Raw genomic sequence first — 9,290 nt, forward strand, 5'->3', positions numbered from 1 at the left:
CTCCTTTGCTGTAACTGTCTCTGATATCTCCATAATTTCCAACCCCCTTGGTTCTGGGGATACTTACTGATTAGCCTAATGTTTAGCACTTAGAAAGTCCATTTTTATAATATCTTCATAACCACCTAGTTGTACTAACTCACGTTCCTCTGTGGTCATTTTTATTTGTGTAGGCATCCTTGAAAGCAGTTAATGGAAGGTGGTTTCATAAGTATTTCAATTTTCCTGCTTTACATTTTCCGGTTGCTTGAAGTGATTACCTACTCCTACACCACCTAATGGTGAAACTAAAGGGGGAGGGGGGAGGTCCATCCAGGGCGGCACTGTCCGGGGCGGGGGCGGGGGCAGGGGTGGGGGTGGGGTGGGGTGGCACTCTAGCAACTTTTGAGCAGGTCTGGTCTGGCATAATTCTCGCTTTTCTAGCATATTTCATCTGTTCGGAACACTGAACAGCGATTTATCGACTCTGATCGAGATGTTAGGGCTTAAAATGCCCGTTTGATTTCCATCACTTTAGTACTTTTTAGCACGGGAATGGGGCGTCACTTTCAGAGTCCGCCCTGGGTGCACTAACGCTCTAGTTAAGCCACTGATTTCTATGCTTGGCACAAAGTCAAAAGTAACTGGCTGCATTTCGTTCACTTTACTTCTTGCATATTGTCACTGAAACAAGTTTCCGTTGTTAGTATCGGAACAGTCCAAGTACTTGCAAACTTGTTGAACTGGCTTAGTTGCTAAGGGGTTGACTGTTAAGAACTGTACTCCTGGAGAATACTGGCTTGTCAGAGCTCTACTACTTGCCTTATGCTTCAGGGGATGCATCAATCCTTGTATCTGTGTTACCTTGCAGAAGGTTCGACCCAATAGTTGGCGAGATCTGTACTAGTGACCACCGTCCTTGGGTGGAGAGGGCTGATGAAACCATAGCATAATGCCCCAGGTAGCAACATCTTATTCCTTAGGAGTTTTCTGCACTCAGTGAGGTGAGTGCTGTGGGGTGACACTCTTACTTGCCCAGCAGAGGCCTGGTTGAGGCTACCTGTCCACTGCTAGTGGTCTGGGATTCCAGAGCACTTCACTTCTTACGTATCTGGTCCATATGGCTTTGGGAAGAGTGGCCATCCCATGGGAATATTGTGGGACCATGAAGGTGTGGGTCTCTGTTGGGTACACTAACCACTAGCTTGACTTTACCAGAAAGTGAAGGTGAGAAGTTGCTTTAAAAGACTGGAGGGATCCTGCCAATAATGCTAATGCCCAGTCTCTCTTGTAGGGTTTCCTCTGCTCAATGGCCAGAGGGTAGGGTATCCTTGGAGAGCAAGGCTGTGGGGGTCCATTGGCACTGGGTGTGTGGATATCGGATTTGCCACCTGGCTTTCTAGAACTGACTCTTAGTTGTGGCTTGTTTTTTGTGTTGGGTGTACTGTCAGGTGCAAGCAAGCTATGTACCCACTCTTGTGGTGTGGTAAATTCCACGATCAGTAGATTACCTTCTGCCTGCTTTATACACCATCAGAAAACCTCGAAACCGTTAAGCCCTCTTTCAGTTCACTTACAAAGTACTGTAGCAACGAACCTGCAAAGGAAAAAATCTCTATAGAAACCCAAAGTGATCTCAGTATCAAATAACATATCCTAAACCCTCCTTTCTGATACATTGTACTCATGCTATATGATTCTTTAGCACTGGTTAAATAAACAAAGAAAATAATACACATTTCCTTACCATTCAGCAGTAACTGGCCACATTATAATATTGTTGTAAAAAAATCTAACTCTTAAACTGCTTCGTCGTGGATTAGACGTGATCAATTGGTTAAAACGCCCAGAGACCTAAGAAACAAGAGATTCATTATTAGTACAGTGCTAGCTGAATTTAATCCTAGCCCTAACTGAGGATTTAAACCAAGTGTAGTATGTGGAGACTAAAAATTGCAGGAAGTCTATGTAGTGAACTGACAGTTTTGAACAAAGAGCCTGTGCTTACGGGAATATTCAGGAATGCCACAGCCTAATACTTCTAGTTAAGTTGTCCTGACCCTTTTTAAAACTCAGCTCTGTTTTGTATCTGAGAAGCAAAGAATGAGGTATTTATCTATGCTTGATGCCTCTGGTGGCAGTGTTAGGTTTTCTGGGTGCACAGTACAGTACGTGTGTAAATCAAAGATAGCAAAGAATCAAGGTGAAATGAAGAATTAATTCTGAAAGAGCTATCCTTAAAAAGCGTCACTGAACTTTGTTGACAGCCTTGTAATATGGGAGTAAGGTTGCATGATGCAATATCAGAACTAAAGGTGATTTAACGTGGCATATGCTATTCTTACCAATACTGACACTGACAGTGAGGGAAATCATAAGGTACTGGGATGATTTCTTAACAAGATGCTTTCTTAACAAGATGCTTTCTTAACAAGATGCCGGGATTCTCTTATTAACCACAGTCTCCACTTCTGGTTTACCAAGTAACGGATGTCAGAAAGGTCACCTCCACGAGAAACAACAGTTTATTACCACCAAAAACCAATTGAGTTTCTATTTAATGCACTTGACATGAAAGTACTTTACCAGCCTCGCTAGACAGGTTTTGTAAACAAACCAGGCACATGGGATTAATATTTATATTAAAATATAACCAACACAACAAACCTCTTAACTTTATCATCAAACCAGATTCAGAGCTTGAATGGAATGAGGTTTATACGAATGTTTCTGAACCTATAAATGTATAATCTGCCTTAAAACTTGTAGTAAAAACTTTATAAATTCAGTGTTGTGTGAATTTGATTAAACGTATTCCTATATCACGGTTCGTTCTTTTATGTATGAACTGTATACATACATAAAACCTTCAGGAAAGCCAGTGTTTATGGCGAAACTTTATATTTTTACTCAACGTAGGCCTAAATATTTTCACACTCTTATCGAGCCTTGAAATATCGACAGATGAATGATTTTTAAAAATTAGCAAATATAATTTTATACCGTTACTGAACGTAAATATTTTTGCACTCGTGTAGAGTTTCGAATTATCGACAGATTAATATTATTTTAAATTAGCGAATATAATTTCACAATTTTACTGAACGTTAATATTTTTGCACTCATATGAGCCTTGAATTATCGACAGATTGGATTTTAAAAATATAATGTAACTAGGCCAAAAAAGACTTACAGAGTTCAACTGTCGATTCCTGTCCTGCCATGAAAGTTTGAACAGCTTTCCACATTCCACATCGATGTCAGCTTTAACATTTTGCGATTCCACTGGTTCCTTCACAATGTCGTTTAGACGTAAAATGAAGTCGTTTCGATACATCTATAAAGCCGATTTGATACAACCCAGTCCGTTTCCATACAAACAATTTAAAACGCTAAAACTAAGACTGATTTCTTCAAACATTTACGTGTGTTTTTATCATAGTTATCATATTTGGGTTATATTTATAGGCACTCATCCGATACATATATTAAAACATTTATCTTACTACTATATCAAAGTTTACATAATTCCAGTACCACTCTTAAATTTTGTAAATTTTTTTTTTACTAAATTTCGCGATTCTAATATTAAAAGCAATATCCTAGGTGATAATTTCGCAAATCTAAACTGTATCAAGCTATAGTGGTCCCTTTAATTTTGATAATACCATTCATAAATTACCTTGATAATTTTTCTATATTTTTTACTCTCAGTAATTTCGTGATTCTGATATTGAAAACAATATATAATCCTAAGTGATAATTTCGCCAATCTAAAATGTATAAGCTATAATTAACTTACTTCTAATTCCTTACAAATATAAAAAAAATCATAACGATATGCTTCACTATATGGTTCCTATTCCATGATTTATTTATCTTCACCACACATTATTTCGAAACAATACACTTGCAATAACAGACCACGAAATAGGTCTCCGTTCTCTGTTAAGGAATTGAGTTGAACAACTTTTATGAAATGCCATGTCTGAATTTAGCATTCTGAAAGAGAAGGGAAATGGTTTTGTTACAATCGATTCCGTCAACAGTCGAACCTACTGAGTTGTTTCTTGACTGGCTGAGACAGTGACCTCAGACCTAATAAATCTATCCCAAAAAAAAGCCTGGAATTGTATCGAATTGCCTTTACAGATGTATTGAAACGACCACAACGCATTTCTTGAAGCAAACCCTCGTCTCTAAACAAACAAATTAATAAAAATTAATTACCCACTGGCAAAAGTGCTTTGATACAAGCAGTTGTGGATGAATAAGGCTTCAGTTATAAAGAAACTGTGCTAATAATTTCTTACGGTATATATGCTACTATGATTCAAAGAAAACCAAACTGCCGTTCGTTACATTACGTGAAAACTCGAGTTCCCATTCAGTTCTGTATTCCACACACAAACACATTTACTTCGGCTCTAATTCTGAATTGGAGTTGGGATATAAAATTTAGGCCAAAGGTCAAGTGCTGGGGCCTATGAGGTCATTCAACGCCGGAACGGAAATTTAGAGTAAAATAGTCTTTGAGAAGTAACAGGAGGAAAACCTCGCAGTTGCACTATGAAACAGTTGTCAAGAGAAAGTGGAAAGTAAGATGGAAGAAAGATAATACAGTATGAACGGAGGCACAGTAAATGGAATGAAAGGGGTTGCAGCTGCGACCGAAGTGAGGCTGTAAAGAACCTTAAGTAATGCCTACAGTGCACCGCGTGAATAGTTACTGTGAGCGAATAAGCCTTCAGTTATAGAGAAAATGTGCTACATGTTTCATTAGGTTATGAAGCTACTCTGTGGCAAAGATAATCACCAACCGGCGCTCGTTACATTGCGGTGAAAACCGAGTTCTTATTCAGCTCTGTATTTAAACCCACCAGCTACGTGCGAAAATTAAAGCTATTCTTGTAAAACATGAAAACTAAAGCGAACCACATTTTACTGTCCTATATCCTCCACTAACTTAACCGCACCCCCGGCCACACCCCTTCCCGATCAGATTTACCTGTGATGCAATTGACTATATATTTACCTGAAACATTAATTTACATATATACCGACAACGTAAGGAATGGGCCTTCCTTTTTAACCTCAGCAAAGTTCGAAAGTGTTTTTCCCGTTAAAAGTTTTACTGCAATAACATTTTGATGCAACTGAATATAAGTTTACCTGAAACACTAATTTGCCTATATACCGTCAAAGTAAGCAATGGGCTTTCCTTCTTAACTACCCATAGCAGCCTTCCACATCATTTGTTCCTGATAAATGTTTTACAGAAATAATCCTGTAATGCAGTTTGCAATAAGTTTACATGAAACATTAATTTACTTTTTAATCATCAACAGCAAAATTCAACAACGTTTTTCCTGTTTTATGTTTTAATGCAATAATCCTGTGATGCAAATGACTAAGTTTACCCGAGACACTGATTTACTTATATACCGTCTTTTTCACCTTCCATAGATAAATTTAACATCATTTGTTCCTGTTAAATGTTTTGTGCAATAATAATTTGCAAAGAATGCCTCATTGCTCATTACAAAAAAAAAAAAAAAACAAAAACTTGAATGGCACCAAGTCAAAGCGTTGTCATTTGAAAATGCTACGAAATCAAGACAGTTCTTCCTTAATTTCCTTAACAATGTCAGTTACCACAGGAACTCCGAAACACAACAGAGATACGAGATTCAGTCGATTAAATCACATCATCCCAGACGAAGGACGACTTGTTTCAGTTTATCTTTAATCGCCAAAACCTAATTTCTTGGATGTAATACTGATTTCAACAAATACCTTTTCATTACCTGAACACAAAAGGCCTCAATAATTTGGGCTCTTTAGTACCATGTATTTCATAATTTCAAAATGGCCACATGACTACCAAACAGGCTAACGAAATTAAAAGTATGAGGTCACGGAACTGACTATTTTTTGAGCTGGTCATAAAACTGTAACATTTTAATTTCGCTAGTTATATGGTCACTACTCTCAACCAAATTTGCTCGTAACCTTCAATTTTCCAACGTTCTTAAGCAACAACCCATCCTGCAGGCCTACGTGGATTATAGGTTAATGTAATGACGCTTAAAACACGTATTATACACATATACCGACAGCGTAAACTGTAGGCATTCCTTTCAAACTATTCTCATTCATAATCTACAACCTTTTTTTCTTGGCCATTGTCTTCGTACAATATTAAAGTCGTATTTACATACCCAATCTACGGCAACTATAATACATCAATATAAGGTACTTTAACCTTTATTTCTCACGAGTACGGTAAGTAACAATGACACAGCAATGCTTTAGATATCCAGTCTCTTACCTGCCTATATATGTCACCATTTGAACACTTAGCACCAACTTTTCGATACGAAACGGACTACTATATAAAAACCCAATACTTCTGCTACCCAGAAACACTTACGATGGGAATAACATAGAATGAGCAGCACTCTCTTAAAGTTTCGGTGGATTTGGGCCGTTAATACACTTACGCCCACCTTGTCTCGAGCAAAACAGGTGACTAATCACCTGACTCAAGTGACTAGTTACTATCCATACAATCGAACTTCCGGTTACCTGTCAAGTCACCACGGAACTACGGCGGGGAAATTTGTTGGCAGCTGGTTTTGAAAAGTACATTAACGTCAGATATTTTTATATACAATACACGGAGGAGTATGTTGAAACTGAAACACATGCAAGACCATAAGTATATTGTACAATAACAAGTTTAAAATTCTAACGTCACATTTTTTTTTTTCAGAGAGAGAGAGAGAAGCCCACTAAGCCCTATTTCTAATCAGAATCGAGTGAATCTCGTGTTTTTTTTTTTTTTCTTGAAATCCCCGGCTGATGCAAAGACAGGCAGGCGTGGGAGAGGCTTCGAGGTGTTGAACGGCTGATGAAATACTAAAATGAGAAAGTTTTCTCTTCATTTCTGATAAAAGATACAGAGCTGTACTAACGCAATAAAGCCAGTTTTTAACGTCCGCTCGCTTGCGCGTGCCTGCTGTAAATTTCCCTCACCCATAACCTAGCACACATGGATCCTACCCAAGTAGAAATTTGGTGCAAAAATTGTCACTATACAAGTGTCCTTTTGTGCTTTTGATGAACATCTTTGAAAATCGTCATAATAGCACTACAAAAATCTCAAACCAATCAGTTAAAAACTGTCCTAAGCCTGAATTATGGACGGATGAAATATAAAGTCTAGGCAAAAGGCCAAGCGCTGGGACATATGAGGTCATTCTGCGTAGACATGGAAATTAGGAGTAAAAAGGTTTGAAAGGCGTAACAGGAGGATAACATTTTGCAGTTGCACTGCCAAACAATTGTTGGGAGAGTGTGGAAAGTGAGATGGAAGAGAGTGAGTATGAACGGAGGTGCAGCTAGGGGCCGAAGGGACGCTGCAAACCACCTTAGGTAATGCCTATAGAACGTGCAAAATGACGTCACTAACCAGCCCCACGGCAAGAGCCTAATAATGGTAAATACCATAAACCTGTAAACATAACGTAAGATTTGAGAAATGAAAGTCGATACTCGCTATAAGCCGTCGTTTACCAATCGGCAAGCAAGCAATTTACCTGTGATCACGGTTGTTCCACTAATTCAAACAATATGTTGTAACTTCGTGATGTTTCTTAGCAGGTACTTAAGTCATTGTTACCTTATTTACAGAATAATAGCTGGATTAAGTTGCAAATTCGCGATACTGATTCAGCAAGGACTTGGTCGATGAAGACCAATGTTTCAAGATAGAGAAACGGTAAATAAACCTAAATTTTTCGTGGATTTTTAGACACTGGTGATGACATTTAAGAACCGTGTCATCTTAAGCCTAGCTATTCGATTCCCATCATTTGAATTTTATATCATTCTTGGATAATAGTTTTGCTTTCAACTGCCCTTATCGCACTTTTCAGTTTAAAAGTTCAGAGCACAATAAATCGAGATAATTGGCTATTTGCCTCATTGTAAAGGACTGTGAAAAGTCGTTCGAGTTGATTTAAAGAGTTCAGAGGCCCACATCAGGCATCTTACCATCTTCAGCACATTACCACACTTAGGAGAAAAATTATGCCGTGGCCCCTAAACCCCAGCTACGTTGAAGGGCCTCAGAATTTTCGCAGAAATTTGGAAAGTTATTTTTTAAAAGGTAAGCATATATAGGGACTGTTCAATTTCGAAGGACTCCCAAATCTACAAACATGTTCAAAAAGTTACTAAATTCTAGATTTTCTTACCACAATACTCCTTTTGGTGGGCATTTTGAAGATGACCATTGTTCCTTCTATGCCCAACGTCTACAAAGACTTCTCAATCTATAAAAATATTTAGAAAACTTGTAAAAGTATAGATTTCGTGACCACAACGTTTCGGCCGTAAGTCACTTTATGGGTAACATCCAAAACAAAATAAACGTTATGTTTATGGTATTTAATGTTATGTTTATGGTATTTACCATTATTATTTCATTTTTACGTTAATTCCCAAGGGGCTGGTACTAAACACAGCGCTCACCTTATTTTATGCACGTAAACGTCTTACGGCCTAAATGACTTTCGGACCAATCGAAACGACCCACTCAATGCGGTTGGCCTACCCCTTTCAAAAGACATTTGCAAGATAACCAGTAATTATTCAAAACTCCAGAATCTACAAAATAACAAATAGGAAAGGAAAAAGCATCTTGAAATGCCTTGATCTTACCAGACGCCTTTTCTTAATTCCGTAAGATCCTGTTTACGATACCACCCACTCACCTTAGTGTTTAGAACTACACTGAGTCTTCCAGGGCACTAGGGATAGGAATTTCTTGACCAATCAGAGGCCTACACCACACCCAATGTTTCTATCACCCCCTTTCATTGGCTGAAAGCTTTGGCTTTTCGCAAAGCGTCTTCGGAAATGATTTCTCCTTGGCTGGTTGAGACGAAAGTCCATTTTCAGAATATACTTTTGTAAATATCCTTATTACCTTCAGTTTTAAGTAAAAAAGGGGAACTGAGAGGTAAATACATGGGTAAAAATAGGGTGAATAAAATTACTTAGAAAAGGAGAAGTTAAAATGTAAGAAAACGCAAACAACTGTGTCCCAGATAAACAAACACTTTGGCCAACGATTTTCAGTTGTTCAGTGTAACCTTACAAACGCAACAAGCTCTCTCTCTCTCTCTCTCTCTCTCTCTCTCTCTCTCTTCTGACGGTGCTTCAAGTCAAACATGATTTACAGTAATTTCTGGCATGTTATAAGTAAGTAAAAACCCATGTTGCAGATATCAGAAATGTGCATA

General features: G+C 38.1%; 1 long non-coding RNA gene across 2 annotated transcripts; it reads right to left on the reverse strand.

Annotated features, from left to right (window-relative positions):
• Positions 1-386: 386 nt before the first annotated feature.
• On the reverse strand, positions 387-8,905 carry LOC136851601 (uncharacterized). Of its 2 annotated transcripts, none has more exons than XR_010856925.1 (4): positions 8,760-8,905; positions 3,173-4,176; positions 1,727-1,833; positions 387-1,576 (listed from the first exon to the last, which is right to left on the reverse strand). It is a non-coding gene; the product is annotated as an uncharacterized lncRNA (long non-coding RNA). The 2 variants fall into 2 exon arrangements; XR_010856924.1 differs by having other exon boundaries at positions 8,707-8,905.
• Between the last annotated feature and the right edge of the window lie 385 nt (positions 8,906-9,290).

The sequence above is a fragment of the Macrobrachium rosenbergii genome, chromosome 23 (assembly GCF_040412425.1).
Source record: "Macrobrachium rosenbergii isolate ZJJX-2024 chromosome 23, ASM4041242v1, whole genome shotgun sequence".
Taxonomy (NCBI): domain Eukaryota; kingdom Metazoa; phylum Arthropoda; class Malacostraca; order Decapoda; family Palaemonidae; genus Macrobrachium; species Macrobrachium rosenbergii.